At 40.6% G+C, this 22,297-nt stretch overlaps 1 long non-coding RNA gene across 1 annotated transcript; it reads right to left on the bottom strand.

Moving 5' to 3' along the window:
- Window positions 1-1,487: 1,487 nt before the first annotated feature.
- LOC131394094 (uncharacterized) lies at window positions 1,488-21,042 on the bottom strand. Its single transcript, XR_009216062.1, has 3 exons — window positions 20,817-21,042; window positions 9,861-10,023; window positions 1,488-1,608 (listed from the first exon to the last, which is right to left on the bottom strand). It is a non-coding gene; the product is annotated as an uncharacterized LOC131394094 (long non-coding RNA).
- Between the last annotated feature and the right edge of the window lie 1,255 nt (window positions 21,043-22,297).

Below are 22,297 nucleotides of genomic sequence, written 5' to 3' on the forward strand. Positions count from 1 at the left end.
GTGGGGAGGGCGTGGCTGGTGTCAGGTCTGTTGTCTGGAGCTGGGTGGTCACAGGATCAGTGCAGCAGTCAAATCCCAGCCTAGGGAGAAATGCTTATCCTTAAGGAAATGCCAAGGAGGGGGAAGTTGCATCCTTATCTTAAGGGCATTTATTCGTCTCTTTGGGACATGGCAAAGCAGATACACAATGCAGGTGACAGGCCCTTCTGGAAAAACAAACCCAGGCCAAATTTGTTTTACCCCAAATGGCTTCCTCATATGCTCCAATATATCCTATTGCTTGCCATTTATTTGTCATTTTCTCCCGTTTGATCTGTAATCTTTTGATAGAAAACATTGATGATCAAAATATTGTCCCTCAGCCCCAGAGTGGTTGTTGCCTGCCCTGGGTCCCTCATGTCCCTCGGTGCCAGGCTTTTATCTCATTTATTTGCCCAGTTGTCCACCTTGGGGGGAATTAATTGGATATTAAATCCCATTTCATTAAAACCCATTTCATGGGTTTTGGATTAATTTTAGGTTGTTGCACAAACATTGTATCTGTGCTTTTTATGACTCCTTGTATTTACGCTATTCACAATTATAGAACAAGTACAGTAACAATCATAATAATTTAAGATCTTTGAAAAGATTAGTGTAAAATGAGTTCTTAGACATAGTCCTTATCAAAAAAGGAAGTTTGTCCAAGGTTATAGGGTCAATCGACCACCTCAAGTTTCATTACTCCAGCTTACATGACAGTCTTACAGCACTGAGTAAAGAAAACAGCAATTAGTTTAAATATTATGACTAGTACAAGAATTCCAAGAAGTAATAGAAATAGGAATTGCAATCCAGATGGAAAAAGGGAACCAATACCAGAAGGGAGCCAACCAAAAAACTCAGGACTGAACGCAGGATCGCTTAAGGCATTCACCTGCTTTTTCATGGGCTTTAGCAGAGACGACACATTGGAAGACTCGTCAGGTATGAAAACACAGCATTCAGTTTGAATGATTGTATATGTATCACCTTGGGTTGTAGTTAAAATATCTAAGGCCATTCTATCTTGAAGGACAGTCTTTTTATTAAAGACATTTTAGTATTTAATAAGGCAATTCCTGCTTGACTGTCATTAAGGGCTTCTGTATGTGATGTGACATCATTTAGCCCTAAAAAAGGAACTATAGCTAGCTGCTCGGTTGTCATACCAGGGGAACACTGAATAAGCCCGTCTGGCCTTAAGCAGAGGCAGGTTGGCAGCAGTTGTCACTGTGAATCCTTCCCTGCATTTAAGAGAAGATAGGGTGCTGTGTTTTAGCCATCAGGCCAGTAGCCAAGGCCAGAGATTTGTTCTATATAACCATTAAATTATATTAGGAGCCACCCGATAAATGCCTGGACTTTAAGACCAGTCTGTTCCAAATCAATCACTTTCCTTAAGTATGATAGTATTCTGAAAATATTAAATGTAACAATTATAAAATAGGTATACAGTTTAAGCATAACAAAGGTTTAAATAAGTGGATTTAAGGTTGGGAATACAGGCCTGGTCCGGAGTCTTGGGACAGCTGTCTACAACTGATGTTGTCTTCTTCTCATCGTAGTTTGGAGATATTTGCTCTCTTCCTATAAGGAGGAAGATACTAAACTTATTAGGCTAACTCAGTATGTTAAACTACATGGGAAGCATTGTCAGACAAGTGATGATAAACCTGCTTAGGTGGTAGTTTGTGGGTAAATGTTATTGATATAGGCGTCTTAAAATTGTATAACATTACTGAAATTCTGATCTGTCCTGGTTATCAGTCATAATTCTGGTTATTATTATTTTAAAGTGTTGTATGTCACAAAATTAACCAAATTTCTTTGTTAATTGCCATTTTGAGGTCTTGTTTACAGACTTATTTCTTTGCTCTAATGCTTTTGCAAAATGTTTCAACTTCAGAAAAATTCATGGAACGGACTATGACAGTTACACTGGAGTACAGTCTTCTGATAAACTTGCTGATCATAAAACTAAACTGGGTAAGAAATTACAGAAATCTGATGTAGAAACTGATGACTTCATGAAGCCATTAACAAAAAGATTGGGATCAAAAATGGATTACACAGGACTGAATGAACTGATCAGGATGATTATAATTTTTATGATTTTTCATTTGAAGTATTGTGGAATTTTTAATGTTTTCTTTTTTCAGATTTAAGGAAAACTTTTTCTCTTTTCTCCTGAGCTAGCTATGACTTATAGCAATTTGGTAAATGATACTTTTGTAAGCAAAATTAAAATAGTTCTCTTTTTCTCTCTACCTGATCCCTCCAGAATTTATAAACTCTTAGTAACTAAGTACTATTGTTTTCATGGCAATATAGTTATTTGCATAAGTTCAATAAGAATCTGTTCTCCTTATAACAGGACACAATTGGAAATACTGGTTATATTACCAAGGCTGTGACTGGAAGATAATATTTACGATATAGCTATACAGATTTGAAGAATGAAGATTGGACTTTATGGAATAAAGCCATGTGGAAATATTGGCCTGGTACCTTATGTTCAATGTTCCAAGCAGCATTTACTGGATAAGTAAAGAATGTCATTTATCTAGCAGGTACAAGGAACCTCAAAATATTTTGGAGGAATCTCGGAAGAGAGGAATTCACCCAAATGTGTAGGTATTGCAGGTGTGGGGAGAGAGGGAGAATCCCCCTCTGCCCTTTTCCTTAAGGTTCTTATGGCTGGCCAAATAATCAACAAGGCAGGTTAGCAGGAGAAAATAATACCAAGTTTAATAACATGTATACATGGGAGAAACTCAGACATGAGCAACTTGTCCCTCTGTCTAAGCTGCTTGCTTAAGTATTGTAGCTAAATGTGAGGAATGTGTTGGAGGTGGGTAGTGGTCTGGGACTTCAGAACGCAAGAAGACAATTCTTTTCAGGGTCATCTATAGATAATGTGGTCAGAGAGAGATAGAGTTTTTCCGATAAAAGGGGCTTGGTTCCCCTCCCATTGTAACATCTATTTTACATGATCATTACAGCCATCATGATAGAAGATCTGTTCCAGGAAGGAGCCACCATGTCAAATTCTTTTTTTTTTTTTTAAGATTTTATTTATTTATTTTTTCCCCCAAAGCCCCAGTAGGTAGTTGTCTGTCATGGCTGCACATCGTTCTAGTTGCTGTATGTGGGACGCGGCCTCAGCATGGCCAAAGGAGCGGTGCATCGGTGTGCACCCAGGATCTGAACCCAGGCCGCTGGCAGTGGAGCACCCGCACTTAACCGCTAAGCCACTGGGCCAGCCCCATGTCAAATTCTTTAGGCAGTTAGTGGGAGAGGTCAAATGTCCCTCAGAGAAAACAATCAAGGTAAAGAGATATATTTCAGGGTGGCCAAATCTTGATCTCCCACACAGGAAATGTCTGATGACAAAATCCTTGACTTGGCTTTCCTGGCCTCGAGAGGCCTTTAAAGTTCAATCTGAGATTCCTTATAAAAAGTTCCATGGCTTAGCGGTTAAGTGTGCATGCTCTGCTGCTGGCGGCCCGGGTTCGGATCCTGGGCGTGCACCAATGCGCCACTTCTCCAGCCATGCTGAGGCCGCGTCCCATGTACAGCAACTGGAAGGATGTGCAGCTATGACATACAACTATCTACTGGGGCTTTGGGGGAAAAATAAATAAATAAAATTAAAAAAAAAAAGTTCCAGGGCCCGGCCCTTGGCTTAGTGGTTAAGTGCATGCACTCCTCTGCTGGCGTCCTGGGTTCGGATCCCAGGCACGCACCAACACACCGCTTCTCCGGCCACGCTGAGGCCGCGTCCCACATACAGCAACTAGAAGGATGTGCAACTATGACATTACAACTATCTACAGGGGCTTTGGGAGGAAAATAAATAAATAAAATTAAAATTCTCTTAAAAAAAAAATTTCCAGCAAGCAGATTTAAAAAAGCCTACGTGAGGGCCGGCCCCGTGGCTTGGCGGTTGGGTGCGTGCGCGCCACTGCTGGCGGCCCGGGTTCGGATCCCGGGCGCGCACCGACGCACTGCTTCTCCGGCCATGCTGAGGCCGCGTCCCACATACAGCAACTAGAAGGATGTGAAACTATGATGTACAACTACCTACTGGGGCTTTGGGGGAAAATAAATTAAAAAAATTAAAAAAAAAAAAGAGCCTATGTGATCAATTGCTATTCTTGATGTACTTATGTAAATAATTGGGCCAACTTTATTGGAACTAGACTTATTTTACAAACTAGTTAGTCTAAATTTGGCTATCTTTGATAAAAATGAGGGTGATTTTAAAGAGAAAAATTATATTTCAGTAAAAACTATAGTATACATTTGTGGATATTAGATCCTAGTTTTGTTAATTGTCTTTTGAGGTTTTTGTTTTATATCTGTTTACTGGACTGGATCCTGATTTCTTCTAGTCTCCTAAAATATCTGGCTACAGATCTCCAAACTAATGTTTTTCATTTTTTCCATCATTTTCATTTGGAATCACTGAGAACTGAACCTGCCCTTTTTCCTGAAACCTTACAAACTGAAGCTGATGGACTTGATATAAACTTGAGAGATGACCTGACGACATCATCAGAGACATTTTAAACTGCAAAAGATGTTTTGATGCTGACATCTAAATATCTTCTTCACTGACTGTCCTCTAACTCAGAAACTGCTTTACAACTTGCTCCAACCATTAACCTTGTTTTTCTTTTGTTTACATAGAAATGCTTCTATTAAATACTTGATTGCTTGCTTCCACAATATAGGTGTAACCTTGAAAGCCCACCTGCATCACCACCTTCTAAAATGAACTTAACTGAACTGATCTATTATCAGGACTAAGAAATGTGTTCAGTGAGATGAAACAATCTACCAACTCAGCTTCTGGACTATGAAACTTCTTTAAGTTTCAAAAGGACTGTGAAACTTTTAGTTTCAAAGGCGGGACTGTGGGAGATCAAGATTTGGCCACCCTGAAATATATCTCTTTGCCTTGATTGTTTTCTCTGAGGGACATTTGACCTCCCCCACTAACTGCCTAAAGAATTTGACATGGTGGCTCCTTCCTGGAACAGATCTTCTATCATGATGGCTGCAATGATCATGTAAAATAGATGTTACAATGGGAGGGGAACCAAGCCCCGTTTATCAAAAAACTCTATCTTTCCCTGACCACATTATCTATAGATGACCCTGAAAAGAATTGTGTTCTTGCATTCTGAAGTCCCAGACCACTACCCACCTCCAATACCTTCCTTGCCTTTAGCTACAATACTTAAGCAAGCAGCTTAGACAGAGGGACGAGTTGCTCATGTCTGAGTTTCTCCCATGTATACATGTTATTAAACTTGGTATTATTTTCTCCTGCTAACCTGCCTTGTTGATTATTTGGCAAGCCATAAGAACCTTAAGGAAAAGGGCAGAGGGGGATTCTCCCTCTCTCCCCACAGTACTATGGGTTTTTTTACTGGGTGCAAGCCACATCTGTGAGGGGGAGACAAAAATTCCCCTTTTTGACTGCTATATCTGTTTCTCTTCTTCCGTGGCAATTTCTTTCAAGCTTGTGGAAAGAAGTCTTATATTGGTTTAGCAGAGTTATAGGAATTAGCAGGTGTGGGAGATCAAGATTTGGCCACCTTGAAATATATCTCTTTACCTCGATTGTTTTCTCTGACGGACATTTGACCTCCCCCACTAACTGCCTAAAGAATTTGACATAGTAACTCCTTCCTGCAACAGATCTTCTATCTGATGGCTGTACTATAATGTAAAATAGATGTTACAATAAGAAAGGCACCAACAAGCCCATCTTATCAGAAGTTCTGTCTCTCTGGCCACATTCTCTGGATGGCCCTGTGAGGAGTTGCCAGACAAACATTTATATTTATAAGGGAAATCTCCATTTGTAAAGGTATCTCTCTCTCTGTATTGGGAAGAGGGGGGATGACCTCATTTCTAGAAATTTATCAATGTGAAAGGTGAGGCCTTAAATCTGCATAATAACTTTACTCTTGTTTACAGTGCTTTAGTGGTGATCTCCTGTAACTGACACCCCCCCACCCCCAACATCCTCCTCTGTCTTTATGTAAAGACGGTATCTAAGATGAGAATTTCTGCTATTGTGTTGAGAAACGCAGTGTCCCTGGTTTCTCCCATGTATACATGTTATTATATTTGGTATTATTTTCTTCTGCTAACCTGTCTTATTAATTATTTGGCCAGCCATAAGAACCTTAAGGGAAAGGGCAGAGGGGGATTCTCCCTCTTCCCCCACACAGCCATTCTCTGGACTGCATATCCAGCTTGGTAATATCTTGCTTATCATTTAAGTAAGACCCATCTGCAAACCAAATTAAATAGAATGCAGTCGTGGTCTTTCCTCTTGCAATGTTGGAAGCAAGATAGCAGGGTTAAAAGTGATATTTGAGTGATATTTACCTACTCAGTGTAACCTAAGAAGTTTTATCATTTACTTGACAATGCCTCCCGTGCAATTTAGCATACTTAACAAACCTAATTACTTTAGTATCTCCCTCTTTATAGGAAGAGATCAAATTTCCTTGAGAATTGCCAGGGCTCTTTGAAAATTCTCAAAGAAAAAAGTTATAAGAAAGACTTTATTTAGGATATGAATTTTGGGGAGATTGTGAAAAATACAGAGGGGTTTTAAACATTTGGTCAGACAAGATCAAGGAGTTGCTGTTCTTGTCTCAGTGAAACCATGCTTAGTTAAGAAATAGCATTTAAACAGTCAAAAAGACCTTAATAGAGAAACCTCAGTCTTTTGAACATAGGAAATTACTTTAACAAAACAGATCTCTGTTCTTTAGATAAACTTAACTCAAAGGTAAAGAAAAATCTTTTTACGTAACAACCTCTATCAAGAGTAGATTAAGAGTAGAATAGGGCCAGCCGCATGGTTTAGCTGTTGGGTGTGCGCCCTCTACTGTTGGCGGCCCTGGTTTGGATCCTGGGCATGCACCCACGCACTGCACTGCTTCTCCAGCCATGCTGAGGCCACGTCCCACATACAGCAACTAGAAGGACGTGCAATTATGACGTACAACTATCTACTGGGGCTTTGGGGGAAAAAAAAAGAGTAGAATAAAATTATCCTTTTAAAAGGAAGAAGACCAAATTTGAATTTTGTACCAGCTTACTTTTGATATTAAAAATCATTTACTTAATTGGATTTAGTTTAATCTTAGCCAACTCGACCGTGTATAAAACTCCTCAGGGTTTCTCTTCAAGAAACCTTCTATAACTTTTTGTTTACATTCAGAATTTGTGCCATGAGCTCCTTTTTTTTCCTTCTAGTACTTTTCAGGACAAATTTATCTTTCCTAACCCAACAAAAATATTTCCATTTTTCATATCTTCTTAAAGAAAACACAGATCTTACTCTCCTTGAATACAAACATATTGTTCTTAAGTTTTTAGTGGCTTAATCACATATTAGAAATTTTTCACCCTTAGAAACCTTAATTTTTAAGTAAAAACTAGGCAAGCAATTATAAAATTTCTTTCACATTAGCATTTCGTGGCTTGACAAATTTATATGGACACTTTTTATAATTTTTGGAAACATGTTACTTTATAGTACAATCTTTTAAATAAAACACAAGACATGTTTACCAATAGACCCAAAACACCTTTTAGTTTTTCTGTAATAAGCCAAAAGTAGATAAACCTATATTTAGCAATGTCTAATATCTTATCTTATTTGAAAATGATCTAGATACTCAATGAATTTTTATCATAAAATTTAGAAAACCCTAATGTTTTAAGTCACCAAAAACAGTTTAGAAGCTATATACACTATAACATATGATTATTGTTTAAAGTTCTCTTAATACTCATTTTTTCCACATCTATTTAGTTACCTGTTCTCAATAATTATTTTTTTTAAAGATTTTATTTATTTATTTTTCCCCCCAAAGCCTCAGTAGATTGTTGTATGTCATAGCTGCACATCCTTCTAGTTGCTGTATGTGTGACTCGGCCTCAGCATGGCCGGAGAAGCGGTACCTTGGTGTGCACCCGGGATCCCAACCCGGGCCACCAACAGCGGAACATGCGCACTTAACTGCCAAGCCACAGGGCTGGCCCCTCAATAATTATTTAGATTGCCTACAAGACTTTATGAGACATTAGATAATATTAGCCATCATTTACTATTTTTGAGACCAGTTTTGTAATAGAAATAACATCAGTTTATTTGACTAATAAAGGCTGCATATCTGCATTTTATCCAATGCTGAAAACTAACAAGCTTAAATAAGCTCTTATTTACCAAAGATTATTTCATATCACATTAACTGAAAAAATATTTGGATTTAGAAATAACTTTTTTTTAAAAGATTTTATTTATTTATTTTTTTCCCCCCAAAGCACCAGTAGATAGTTGTATGTCATAGCTGCACATCCTTCTAGTTGCTGTACGTGGGACTTGGCCTCAGCATGGCCAGAGAAGTGGTACGTTGGTGCGCCCGGGATCTGATCCCGGGCCACCAGCAGCGGAGCGCGCACACTTAACTGCTAAGCCACCGGGCCGGCCCTAGAAATAACTTTTTTAAGTGCTTATTTCAAATTAATTGAATAGACCTCTTGATTTTGACCATAACCTCCGGAGGTAAAACACCTCGCAAATATAACATACATTTAGAGACACACACATAAAGAACAGACAGATGCAACAAAGATTTTATAGCCGCTGTTTTAGAAAATTTAGCAGTTTCCATCTGCAGAAAGCTTCTTTCCATTTTTGTTTTTCTTTCAGTCTTAGGCCCCCTGCTATCTTAGCATTTGGGCAAGTCTCCTGGGTTCAGAGGCCAGGCAGCCAAGCCGGGAATGGTCGAGCAAACTCAATTTTTTGCTTTTCTTTTATTTTATTTTACTACAAAGTCTGAAAAATTTCTAGGGACTGTGTAGTGGGTCAGGAGTGTGCAGCTTGTGAGTGTTACTCGCTAAAGAAATGTCATAATCACTCTCTTACATGCCTCGGTTTCTCCTGCCCGCAGTGTGGGGAATGCCATGGGGGTTTTGAGTGCTGGTGGCCAACCCTCATGTGCGCGTCCCCGGATGAACCTGTGATTAATTAACATGAATGATAGTGGAGCTCCCTATAGGAAGGACCGTCACACGTCGTGGTGTTCGCCTTTGACACCCCCGTTGAGATTCTCAGTTGCCTGAGAATTCCTGAAAGGTCGGGAGGAGCAATGTCCCTTTTCTTCAGAGCTGAACAGATTCAGTCTCTCATTTCTCTATCAAGCAGTTTTGTTCATACTTTATAACCATAATTCTTCCCAATTTTAAGCCATATTAAAAAGTCACCCTGCCCTATTCAGTCCAAAAGTTCCCGCTAGGCTCCCCTGACCTAGGAAATTCCCTCTATATTTCTCTTTCCTAGGAATTCCTCCCTAGGTTCCTCTGACCTAGGGAATGTATCAATACCCCCTTAAGACACTTAGCCTTAAGCATTGAAAACAGCTCAAATAAACTCTGGACCATCGACTTAAAATAAAGAAGTCCAGGTTTCATGAGAACTCACTGGGGTCACCTGAAGAATGCAGTGATCTGGAGGGCACAATGGGTTCCTGTTGGTACCCAATGCCAGTTCAGTGTAGATTCCAGGTGGTCTCTGGTGGGTTTCTCTGAAATCCTGCCACGACTACACCAACAAATGTCTACATAAATAATCCATAACCAATGTATAAATCAAAATTGGGGTGAATTTATTATGAGCCAAGTTTTGAGGACCATGGCCCTGGGCCTTCCTTCCATAAGGAAGGAAGGGCACTGAAGAAGTGGAATGTACAGAGTGGTTATATACCATCAAAGAGCATGTATCACATAGGATGGTAATGTACCTTTACAATAGCCACAAAATTGCCATGCCAGGTTGCCCTGCCAGAATAGCTATTGATGGACACAGCAGGGAGCAGGTCAGATGTCTCGATGGGTGTGGCTGGTGTCAGGTCTGTTGTCGCGAGCTGGGGGGTCACAGGATGACTGCAGCAGTCAAATCCCAGCCTAGGGAGAAATGTTTATCCTTAAGGCAATGCCAATGAGGGGGAAGATGCATCTTTATCTTAAGGGCATTTACTCTTCTCTTTGAGACATGGCAAAGCAGATACACAATGCAGGCGACAGGACCTTTTGGAAAAACAAACTCAGGCCGAATTAGATTTACCTCAAATGGCTTCCTCATATGCTCCAATATATCCTATTGCTTGCCATTTATTTATCAAGCTCAGGGCGTGTCTTGCAAACAGAAATCATCGAGAATAGCATGAAGTAGTCACTTAGCAACAGATGTCACTGTGGCGAAAGAATATTAACAAGTAGCCTTCAAATATAACCATTTTCCCAAATATTGTATTTCACTGAGTTAATCAAAAAGGGATTCTTCTTTCTTATACTGACAAATCTCAACACTGAACTTAACACAAGAGGTACCAATTTTGAATAAAGACCTTTAACATCAAAGCCAGCCAATAGATCTTGTTAAAGCAAATCCAAACTCGGGAACACTTTTGTTTTCAGTCACATGCAAATCCTCTCAAGCTCAAGATAGGGTCCCGGCTTTGTGCAGATGGAGAAAAGCTTCTCTTCCTCTTTTTCTATTCATATAGTGCAAGGAAGAGACCAGAAGTTCTCCTGGTGGAACACGAACAGTTCTTTACATTAGAAATGCAGGCAGTGTTTCCTAGCTTCTTTTCTATAGGCCGAGTGAGACCTACTGACCTGCCCAGAGGAGCAAAATTCTGGGCTCCAACAGTAAATACGACTGTGTGCAGTTTACCACACCAATGAACTACAAAGATGTATCAGGAAATATTTTGAACACCCACCCCTAAGCTCTCAGTTTCCCTCTGTCTAATTCCATGGCTACCTGAACTGAATTCATTCTCCATCCACATCCCTTTCATGATAGTTTTTACCTCCTTGAATCAGCATGTTATAACATCTAAGAGAAATTTATCAAAATACTCTCTTCAAAATAGCTAACTGAAGTATAAGAGTTGTAGAGGGTCCAAGATTTTAAGATGAAAGTGATGTACAGAGTAACTGTACTACAAAATAAAAAGAAAATGAATGAGAACAATAAGAGAAGGAAGAAAAAAATGCTAAGGAGAAGGAATATAATAGAGAGTAAAAGTAAGAAAGTGAGAAAAAAGAAGAAAGAAGGTGTAGGAAAGAGAAAGAGTCAGGAGAAGCATGAGAAATGGCAAAAAGGGGCACGAGCAGAAGGAAGACACCATGCTCAGAGCAAATGACAAGGCAACTGGCTTCTGAGCAGGGCTCAGGTCTAGAGTCACTGGGCTGCGTTTGAAAACTCCACTCAGTTCTAACATCCAGAGAATGACCACACCTCATGCAAACTCTGATGACGCTGATTACCAGCGCTGTGTTCTCCCGGGACCTGCTGGAGCTTTGGGAACTGCCTCTGTCAGCAGCTCTGGGACTGACAGAGTCCCCATTAAATATTCATCAACTAGGATGGTGGTTTTTTTTTAATTAATTTTTTATTTAAATTATTTTATTTATTTATTTTTTCCCCCAATGCCCCAGTAGACAGTTGTATGTCATAGCTGAACATCCTTCTAGTTGCTGTATGTGGGACACGGCCTCAGCATGGCTACAGAAGCAGTGCATTGGTTCGTGCCTGGGATTCGAACCAGGGCCGCCAGCAGTGGAGTGCGTTCACCTAACCACTAAGCCACGGGGCTGGCCCAGGATGGTCGTTTTGAAAGAGTAACGCATAGAGAGATCTCTCAAGGGTACATATAATCCTGCCAACTCCTACACTCACCCATCTGAAGAATTAAGAAACTAAACTTTTTTTTTTTAATTACTGTGAAGAAAAGTAGGAGAATAATTTCCTGGCAAAACTTTAAATGTTCCATCTTTTTTGAAGTTACCTCACAAAATTCTGAGCATAATCTAAAATTCTGGGCTCCCTACTATTCCAAATATGTTTCAGAAATGATCTCTTTATCATCACAACGTAAGACTATGCCTTATAAAACAAAATAAACTTGGATGAGTTTTATCTTGTAGAGAGAGGGCAGCAAGAAAAAGAGTAGGATGTGCCTCTCTGCTATGAAGGAAAATAAATAAAATCACCAAAATATACAGAATATGCCTCTAAAACTGAATGAAGCAGTCTCTAAAGAGTTTTATATTTTAAGTAAAAATGCACCTATGTAAAATTATTAGTCAGTTTAAGTAAAATCTAGTCAACTTAATAGAAGAAGAATTCATTTAGTTTCATTTAAATAGCATGACTTATGATTAGCTGCATAATAAATCATAGATATTTTAATTGTGGTATACCATGTCCTTCCAACAATGAAGGTGGGCTTAAACCTGTAATTTTCCTAAAAGGGGCCAACTGTATGTTCTGTTTATTTGATTACTTAATAGTATGGATCTGCTCCTCATTGTCAATGAAGGATGTCTACACACAGGCTTTAGCTTGCGTATGTAATGGAAAATGCAGACTGAGTTTACAAAAAGAAAAATTGAAAATGGAGAATTTTCTTGAGGAGACGTGGTCAATCTGTTCAAGAACGTTTTCTCCCTTGGTCAAGTGAAAAGCTGAGAGAGAATGCTGTCAGCCTCTTCCTTGGCCCCTTATAGAATTCTAGAATTCTGCATTACCTCAAGTGAACGTAGCCTAAAGTGTTTGAGCTAAATTTGGAAATGAGTTGATGATACTGTATTTGCATCATGTCACACAGAATCTCTTTCATTAGGCACCATTCAAAACACTTTTTGGAACATTAGAGGCCAGAAAGGTTTTGCTTCTCTGAGAGACTGTTGCTTTTAATCTCATGGACATGAGATGATAGAGAATTATTCCCATTTCCCTTTCTACTTTAAACCTGAGGGATACATTTCCAACTACCTTTAAAAACTGCACGTCCTTCCGGGCCGGCCCCGTGGCTTGGTGGTTAAGTGCGCGCGCTCTGCTGCTGACGGCCCAGGTCTGGATCCCAGCCGCGCACCGGCGTACCACTTCTCTGGTCATGCTGAGGTCGCGTCCCATGTACAGCAACCAGAAGGATATGCATGTATGACATACAACTATCTACTGGGGCTTTGGGGAAAAAAAATGAATAAAAAGAAAACTGCAGGTCCTTCGGAAACACATTTCAGTGCGCTGGCTTACTTCAGCTTCATCTCATTGTTCCATCCTAAACTCCTTTCAGTTTGATCTATTTTCCTTTGTAATCCTTTTGTATACCTAGATATTTAAAAGCTGCTCAAATCTATATTGGAGAAAAGTTGGGTCACAATTCTTTCAGCCAGCATGTAAACCCAATTTTTAGGGTTTCCACACAAAAAGTTTCTGCCATGTTTCTAGCAGCTCTCCTTCCATATATTTTCCTCTAGGGTTTCCTGTGACAAAATTGCCTTTCTAAAAACCAGCCCTCTGTTCATTCTCTTGGCCAGTGACATTTTCATAGAAACATAAAGGACTGGATTTTCCAAAGATGCAACAAGAATGATCAAGTCCTGATGCACACCTAGATATCCTGCTCCTGTTCTCCATGAATTTTAAAACTAAAGTTAATTATCTCTTGCATTTTGTCTAAATCTATTGAGTAACCTTGGCACTGAGCCTCTAAACTGGTCCACAGGCTGCTTTATCAGCCAGAAAACTCTCTCTCAAATGCTTGCAATCATGTGCCGAGTAAGTATTTTATTTATTTAGATCTTATTCAACAAAAGAGCCTCACTGATTCACTCAAGTACTTAAGTATATATTATGTGCCCAAAGGTCTTGAAATGTCGGGGGTCTGCAAGGAAGACAGACATGTATGAACAGATAAATTACACTACAGAAATAATTTGAATGAAAGAGATATGAATAAAATGCCGTGGGACTCCAGGAAAAGAACCACCATGGGTTGACCTACAACTAGGATATCCAGCTCTGTCCTGGGGCTTTGAGGAAAAAAACAACCGCCATGGGGGGTGGACAGGCTTTGTACCATCTAAGTAAAGGAAAAGGAAGGGAGAGAAGATAAAGAGAAAACAAGATAAATGGAAAGGTTTTCTTCTTCTTAATGTTTCTGCCACCAACTTTTGGAGCACACTGCTTGCTGATGTCTTTCTAGCCAGTCTTATCCTTCAGCCAGCTTCTATAGACTTCAACGATTCGATTGTAACAAGTTGGGATCCTCTGTGGAGACAATGCCAAATATGTAGGGAGGCAGGAGGGGAGCCAAAGATTCACAGGACTCTGCAGCCCTTCTGCAGCTCACTGGTGGGGAGGGGCACCGAGGCTTCACCTGGGCCTCTGTCTCCAAGTTCACATAAAGGAGGGTCGGTTCCTTCCTCGCTATATGAGCGTGGAGGGAAACCTCCTTCACAGAAGGGATCATGGAAAAATTAAAGTGAGAGCCATGAAACAGGCAGAGGAGGCAGCACCATGAATCTGAAGTAACTGGACATGTGAATTAGTAACCAGTAGGACGAGGAGCTGAAGACAAAAAAAAAAAAAGGCAAAAAGCCAGTTCTCAATTTTCTAAGATGGGAATGCAAGTCTTTCTTCTTCAAAAAGAAAAAAGTCATTGAACCATTTCCTTTAAAATAAAATTGAAAGGGGCCACATGTTGCAAATAATAGTTTTAACCGTGATGTCACTACACAATAATGTGTAGCCATCAGCTGTTAAGTGCACTGGAAATAGTTCATTACTTAATAATTATGTTATCAAAGTCTGCAATTGATATATATATTTTAGTAAATAGTAGACTGTGTGCAAAGTTGTCACTATATTATTGACAATGTTACTCTTACAACTGAAAACACGACTAGGAGAGAGAAGATGGTGTGACCTCAGATTGCTAGAGTCACAGCAAGAAAAGTCAAGAAAGTGACATCAGGTCATTTGGACAAAAGGATGCTATATGGCTGTTGGGTTTATAACAGATCAACTGGAGAAAAACAGTCACTACATTAAATTATTTTCTACTTACCTCCATCACCCTCTCCAAGAACACATATTTTAAAATGAGACAAGTTATTATATTAAAAATTACTTGCTCTGTCATTTTGAAAAATACATCAAAAAATGAAGAAAAAACTAGGTTACAAACATCATGGTATCAATTCCAACTACCGTCTTTTACCAAACTAAAACTCTAATTATCACTAATTCACTTGCAATCTAGTGCTCCTCCAGTATACAAAATCAATAACTTAAAATGTTTCATAACTTTTTTTAAATTGCCCTAAAATTTTAGAGGATAATATAAATATATCTCTTGGAAAAGTTGAGAAAGATAAAGACACTAGGACAGGAAAAGATGAAAATATTACCCTAATCAATGATGTAAAACACAAGATATGAACAACTGTTAAAAAGAATTCTCTATGAAATGGATCAATTCTACTCTCTCTACACTTGGCTATTTCCTATCAGTAATTTGATGCATAAACAAATAGAACAGTGTATTTAATGGGATCAATTCTTTTAGTTGTGTGCTTTTCCTTGTAAAACTACATATGCTTTTATGTTCTTGCTTTATTTTCAGGTGGTGTCACATTAGTACACCCTCATCTCTGAAGATCTTTGCATTACGGAACTCTACCTTGGCCCTTGATCAACTCTACTCTGTGTTATGGTAAACTCAGAGACCTACATGGAACAATGTTTCCTACATCTTATCTCCCATGAGTTGCTCATGTAAGGAAGTATAGTCCACCAAGTAAACACTAAAGAGTGTTTCAAAAGCATCGGATATCAAAAGGAGGACATGCAGGGCTGGGTGTGGGCCCCATTCAGTGCCTCAGTGCAAAGAAGAAAGAAGTCAATGCATCCCTCCAGAGACTGGGATAAAAACAGGAGGTTGCAAGCACGAGGCTCCCTTTGCAGGTCTTTAAGCAGGGACCTGGAATAAAACTGTTGACACTGTGGATCATTGTTGGTTTTACAGGGAACTCATGAGGAAGATAAGGAGATGAAATAATGATAATTATAATAACAGCAGCAAACACTTCTACTGAACCAGACACTGCAATCTGAATGTTAATTCTGTGCTTGAACATACATGAACTCCCATAACCCTCAAAATATTCTGATGTAGTAGATCTTGTTCTTCTCACCATTTTACAGATGAAGACACTGGGTACAGTGGCTAGAAAACTCAGCCAGGTTACAAAGCTGATACATGGCAGAGCCCAAGCTCAGTGCTCTTATGTTATGTTCTTTTACTACAACTCCAAGTTAAGTCTCTAATGAGTATATTTCTCTCTATAACTCAATGGGGGAAATATCAAAATTCTTAACTCTAACACCCATGCTACCATTTAGGAAAAGTTGGTGAGGGAGAGATTTCTGAATAGTAACAATGCCCTTCTATTAACTCTTCACTTATAGATCAGACATCAATATTCCTCATCAGTCTACCAAGAAGAAACTGGGACTTTATTATGCCAAAAAGAAGAAAAAACAAGGAATAAAACAACCAAACTCCTTTATACATCATTACACAAATGTGATTCTTAATTCCGTATGACTAATATAAAGTGCTTTCCTGGTTTATGGCTCCATATAAAGCTGATGTTAATCTCATGCTATCTTCCCAGCCAATAACACAAAATACTTTAAAACAACAAAAGGCACAAAGACAAAAAACAACCCAACAGAAAAATAAATATTACATCTGAACACTGTACAATTTTTTAAAGATTACCTAAAAGTTAGATTTAGTAAAATTTGTATCTCTATCTTGCCTCTCCCAGTTATCTCTGAAGGTAAAGAAAAGGACTAAGAAAGGCACAAGGAAGCCAGTTAGGGAAGCGAGTCAGCGGGAAGAGGTGAGGTGGCCGCCCCTCTGCAGACGACAGACAGAAATCTCCCCTGGGAGCCGTCTCAGGCCTCACAAGATGTGGAGCTTGGACCTCGGGCAGTGGCTACAGCTGGACGCCAGCAGCAGTGCTTCTCAGACCTCAGTCTACACGATAATAACTGGACAAGTCCAGTGTCCCTTTCCCCGGAATTCTAACTCAGCAGCATTGAAGTTGGGACATGAGAATTTTCCATTTAACAAGCCTACCAGTGATTTTCCTTGAGTTATTTGCAGATTATGATCAAAGGCATACCTTGAAGAGAAGCACAAACTCACTACCCAGTATGCACTGCACAGATACTTTGTGTCACACACTCTCAGAACATTCCCTGTTCCAGGGGTACCACCTGCTTCAGCATCCTTAGTCCTGTGTTCTTCATCAGGAGGTTCCGACGGTGGCAAAATAGACAGAACTCACCTGGGAAACTGCCCCTCTGTGTAATTCAGTGAGTGCGTGGGCTGCCTGCAGTCCAGGTGTAAAGTGGGTCTTGCTATATTTAAAAATAAATTTATTTTTAATTTTATTGAGGTCATATGGCTTATAACTGTGTAAATATCAGGTGTACATTACTATATTTCAGTTCTGTATAGACTGGATCATGTTCACCGCCAATAGTCTTGTTTTCATCTGTCACCATACATACGTGCCCCTTTACACCTTTCCCTCTTTCCCTCTGGTAACCACAATCTGTACTCCTTATCTATGTGTTTGTTTGTTTATTTTCCACATATGAGTGAAATCAATCAGTATTTTTCTTTCTCTGACTTGTTTTGCTTAGTATAATACCGTCAATGTCCATCCATACTGTCACAAATGACATGATGTTGTCTTCTTGATGGCTGAGTAGTATTGCATGGTATATATGTATATATATCACATCTTTATTCATTCATCCATTGATAAGTACTTGAGTTGCTACTCAGTGTTGGCTATTGTGAATAACGCAGTGAAGAACATAGGGGTGCATATATTTTTTTGAATTACTGACTGCATATTCTTTGGATAATTATGCAGAGGTAGACTACCTGTATCTTATGGTATTTTTATTTTTAATTTTTTGAGTAATCTCCATCTTTTTTTCCATAGTGGCTGCACCAGTTTGCATTCCCACCAGCATTGTATGAGGGTTCCCTTTTCTCCACATCCTCTCCAACACTTATTATTTCTTGCCTTTTTAATAATAGCCATTCTGATGGGTATGAGGTGATATCTCATTGTAGTTTTGATTTGCATTTCCCTAATAATTAGTGATGTTGAACATCTTTCATGCCAGTTGGCCATCTGTATAATTTCTTTGGAAAAATGTCTTTTCATATCCTCTGCCCATGTTTTGATCAGGTCGTTCAGTTTTTGTTGTGGAGTGGTATGAGTTCTTTATATATTTTGGAAATTAGCCCCTTGTCAGACATATGATTTGCAAATATTTTCTCCCAGTTGGTAGGTTGTCTTTTCATTTTGTTGACAGTTTCCTTTGCTGTGCAGAAACTGGTTTATCTGTAATAGTGACAAGAGCACTAGTGTGCATTAAAGTCCAATCCAGTTCATGTCTCTTAACTAATTTTGCTAATTCCTCATCTAATCCTTCCAAGGAAATTGAATTGAAAATTCAATCATTTTAATGATCCTCAAAACATTGAGGAGCCGCCCCAGAGTGCTGTTTGAAGGCTCTCTCAAGCCTTTCGAAATAATCAAAGATAGAGTCCTCGGGTCTGTGCTTACATTGATGGACTTTAGCCCACTCTATCCTCCTGGGAAAAACTACTGGAATGGCTTTGTGTAAGTTTCGAGCAATATTCCTACACTCCTTAAGGTGGTGAGGCTCATGCTTATGGAAATCCTCCAGGGGGTCTCTCCAATCTGCCTCTTTTATCCATTCATTTGCTTTGTTCTCAGACACCAGCAAATGCACAAGCTGATATAAATCTGAATATCCTGTGCATATGTTCTAACAGTAAAATCAAATTCTTAAGCAAACCCTAAAGGATCTTGTAAAGGGTCTGAGAAGTCCTTCGTCAAATTCTTAAATTCACTTCTAGTCCAAGGAGTATACACAAGAGCAGGCTCACCTCACCCAGTAACAGGTTTCTTCTTAAAGGCAGACACTACAACTTTAGGACTTTCAGTATCTGCTCCCTGAGAGTTACTCCTTCTTTTCTCTAGGGGTGGAGGAGGAGGGGAATGTGAAGGAGAAGGAGGTGAGGGAGGAGGAGGAGGTGAAGGAGGAGGACGAGGAGTTGAGGCAGGAGGAGGTGAAGGAGGAGGAGGAGGTAAGGGAGGAGGAGGAGAGGAAGGAGGAGAGGGAGGAGGAGGAGGAGAGGGAGGAGGAGGAGAGGGAGGAGGAGAAGGAGGTGAAAGACGAGGAGGAGGTGAATTAGGAGGAGCAGGTGAGGGAGGAGGAGGAGAGGAAGGAGGAGGAGGTGTGGGAGGAGGAGGAGGTGAGGGAGGAGGAGGAGGTGAGAAAGGAGGAGGAGGACAGAGAGGAGGAGGAGGAGAGGGAGGAGGAGGAGGAGAGGGAGGAGGAGAAGGAGGTGAAAGAGGAGGAGGAGGTGAATTAGGAGGAGCAGGTGAGGGAGGAGGAGGAGAGGAAGGAGGAGGAGGAGTGGGAGGAGGAGGAGGTGAGGGAGGAGGAGGAGGTGAGAGAGGAGGAGGAGGTGAGGGAGGAGGAGGTGAAGGAGGAGGAGGACAGAGAGGAGGAAGAGGTGAGGGAGGAGGAGGAGGTGAGGAAGAAAGAGGTGAGGGAGGAGGAAGAGGTGAGAGAGGAGGAGGAGGTGAAGGGGGAGGAGGAGGTGAGGGAGGAGGAGGTGAAGTGGATAGGTCAGGGTACGGAAGCTCAGAAAGGAAAGGATACACGGGTGCTGAGGGAAGGAGGAGATGAGCTCTGAGGTGCTGAAAGCGGCGGTGGTGGAGGAGGTAGAGGAGGTGAGGGGGGTGGACAGCTTCTGACTTCTTATCTCTCTTTAATTCAGAAATGGTCTCAGTCAGTTTACGGTTAGTCTCCTGTAAAGAGGTCATTTTATCATTATTACACTTTGAAGCCTCTAAATGCCAATTGTAATAATCTTCCCCTTCTTTTGTTTTGGTTTTATCGCCGGCTTTTTCAAAATGGGCGCGCAAATACAGTAGTTTTCAGAGGTCAAACGTTCCCCATTTTGGCCATTTACGACCTAAGTCATCCTTAGTTAACCTTTCCCATTTAGTTAAATACTTGCAAGCATTGTTTCCTTATGCAGTATACGTGAAACCAGCGGGAGTCCCCGTCGGGGGTTGTCCATCTGGAAGCCGGCAGGCTTTTGAAGCACGGTTTCCCATTTTTAGTTCTGTTTGTTCGTTTGTTTTTTCTAAAGTCTGAACAACTTCTTGAACTGTGTAGTGGGTCACAAGTGTGCTGCTTTGAGTGTTATTCCCTAAAGGAATGTCGTAATCACTGTCTTATTTGTCTAGGTTTCTCCCGCTGGCAGTCTAGGACCACTGTGGCGGTTCGGAGCGCGGGTGACCAACCCTCGTGTGCGCATCCCCGGACGAAGCTATAATTAATTAACGTGAATGATAATGGAATGCCTTATAGGACGGCTACACATCGTGAGGTTCACCTCTGACAGGCCTACTGAGGTTTTTCAGTCACCTGTAAAACGCCTTTTCAGCCGGGAGGACCCATGTCTCTTTTCTTCATAGCTGAACAAGTTCAGACTCTCATTTCTCTATCAAGCAGTTTTGTAGAGACCTTATAAACATAATTCTTTCCAATTTTAAAGCCAAATTAAAAGGACAACCAACTCAGTTTACTCCAAGCTTTCCCTAATTTCCCTTGGCCTAGGAAATTCCCCCTAGGTTTTTCTCCACCTAGGAAATGTACTGGTACCCTTCAAAGTCTCTAGTCTCAAGACCTTAAAACAGCTCAAATAAACTCTTGGACCATCAACTTAAAATAAAGAGGTCTGGGATTCAGGAGAACTCACCAGGGTCACCTGAAGAATGCAGTGATCCGGGTGGGGCTCAAAGTGCCCCTGTGGTACCAAGTGTCAGTTCAGTGTAGATTCCAGGTGGTCTCTGGTGGATTTCTCTGAAATCCTGCCACAACTACGCCAAGAAATGTCGATGCAAATAACCCATAACCAATCTATAAATCAAAAATGGGGTGAGTTTATCATGAGCCAACCTTTGAAGGCCGTATAGCCTGGGAGAGTCCTTTCATGAAGAAATGGAGCACTCCGAAGAAGTCGGGTGTACACAGTGGTTATATACTATCAAAGAGCATGTATCACATGCGATTGCAGTGTCCCTTTTACAACAGCCGCAACATTGACCTGTCAGCACCTCGATTGATGGACACAGTGGGTATCAGGTCTGCTGTCTCCATGGGTGTGGCTGTTGTCTCGAGTTGGGTGGTCACAGGATGAACACAGCAATCAAATCCTAGCCTAGGGAGAAATGCTTATCCTCAAGGAAATGCCAATGTGAGGGAAGTTGCATTTACATCTTAAGGGCATTGTTCTTGTCTTTGGGCCATGTTAATTGCTTAAAGTTGATGTACAATAGATGAACAGAGGCTACAGGCCCCTTTTGGACAAAAAAAAAAAAAAACTAGGTCAGGCCCAAATAGTTTTACACCAAATGGCTTCCGCATATGCTCCAATGTATCCTATTCCTTGCCATTTATTTATCAAGAAGAAGTATAATCTCAGCTTTAAGGAGCTCACTGTCTATGAGACATGAATAAAACAACAGTTATGTAAAAGTAGATAAGTACAGGGTCCCAACATGGGGACATCAAAAGGGGTCTCTAGATGGAGACCTCTCAGGAAAAGTGTCCAAGAGGGAGGAACATTTGACATGAGTTTAGATTAAGGAATAGGAATTAAGTTGATTAAACAAGGGGATAGGAGTGCAGAAGAAACACATATAAAAAGACAGATATAAAGGATGCTAAAGCTTTCAGAATATTGGGGTATTGTTAAGGCTGGAACAAAGCGAACATGTAGGAAAGAGTGGGTGATGAGGCTAAAGATGAGGACAGCAAGAGAAAGCCTGCGTGTCCAGCTCAGGAATCTGAATGATCTCTCAGATGCTCTGAGCAGTCATTGAAAGAGTCTAAGCAGATGTCACATTTAAACAAATTTGGATTCTTGAAGGTAACTCTGGAGGCATTGGGGAGGAAAGATTAGAAGAAATTAAGACTGGAAGTAAAGGGTCCTGTTGGGAGATTAGGCAGTGATCCAGATAAGATAGACCTTGGCTCAGGCGGGGGGTCTGCAGGTGGGGGAGGCCAGGAGATGTGAAGCAGTGCTGGGCTCCTGGAGGAGGAAACTGAGCTGCCTCTCAGTCACAGGAAGACTGTGCTTGTCATGGCCTCCCCACTCCCATGCCCAAATGCCATGTTCCTTTCTACGTCTGTACCTTTCCCCTCTTCCCCCATCTGATATCCTCACACTTTCTTCCC

The sequence above is a fragment of the Diceros bicornis genome, chromosome 29, assembly GCF_020826845.1.
Source record: "Diceros bicornis minor isolate mBicDic1 chromosome 29, mDicBic1.mat.cur, whole genome shotgun sequence".
Taxonomy (NCBI): domain Eukaryota; kingdom Metazoa; phylum Chordata; class Mammalia; order Perissodactyla; family Rhinocerotidae; genus Diceros; species Diceros bicornis.